Source organism: Sinocyclocheilus grahami, unplaced genomic scaffold, assembly GCF_001515645.1.
Source record: "Sinocyclocheilus grahami isolate Dianchi unplaced genomic scaffold, SAMN03320097.WGS_v1.1 scaffold810.1, whole genome shotgun sequence".
Lineage (NCBI taxonomy): Eukaryota > Metazoa > Chordata > Actinopteri > Cypriniformes > Cyprinidae > Sinocyclocheilus > Sinocyclocheilus grahami.
Genome location: NW_015505989.1, coordinates 276,863 through 277,258, shown reverse-complemented (window position 1 = coordinate 277,258; position 396 = coordinate 276,863). Strand labels below are relative to the sequence as shown.

Below are 396 nucleotides of genomic sequence, written 5' to 3'. Positions count from 1 at the left end.
CTTGAATAGATGCAAATATATCATAACAAAAAGAATACCTAAATTACTACAATACTGCACAGGTATCAGATGAAAATGCCACGGTGCTATGACATTTACCATGGTACTAGATAATTACCACATTCATGTACAAAGGCACAAAGGAATTGAAAGGAAATTAGGTACATGCACAAAAACATTGCTTTTCTTTGGTATAAACAATTTTTTTAAACTTTTTTTGTTAGCGTTTATATTAGGAGTTATTAAAAACACAAAGTGTTAAAGATCAGACAGAAGCGAATGCACAGATGCAATATCCTCCTGGGACCCAGACAGACTTTTGTCCTCTGTAGAGGACATTATGTTTTAGTGAATTTCTCTGAGACCCTTCATGCCACAGTGTTAAGTCTGGATTCA

At 34.3% G+C, this 396-nt stretch overlaps 1 protein-coding gene across 1 annotated transcript in view; it reads right to left on the bottom strand.

The window, feature by feature from the left end:
- The window catches only part of LOC107562159 (serine/threonine-protein kinase 26-like), a 25,059-nt gene that overhangs the window by 23,291 nt on the left and 1,372 nt on the right, over positions 1-396 (bottom strand). The window lies entirely within an intron of this gene.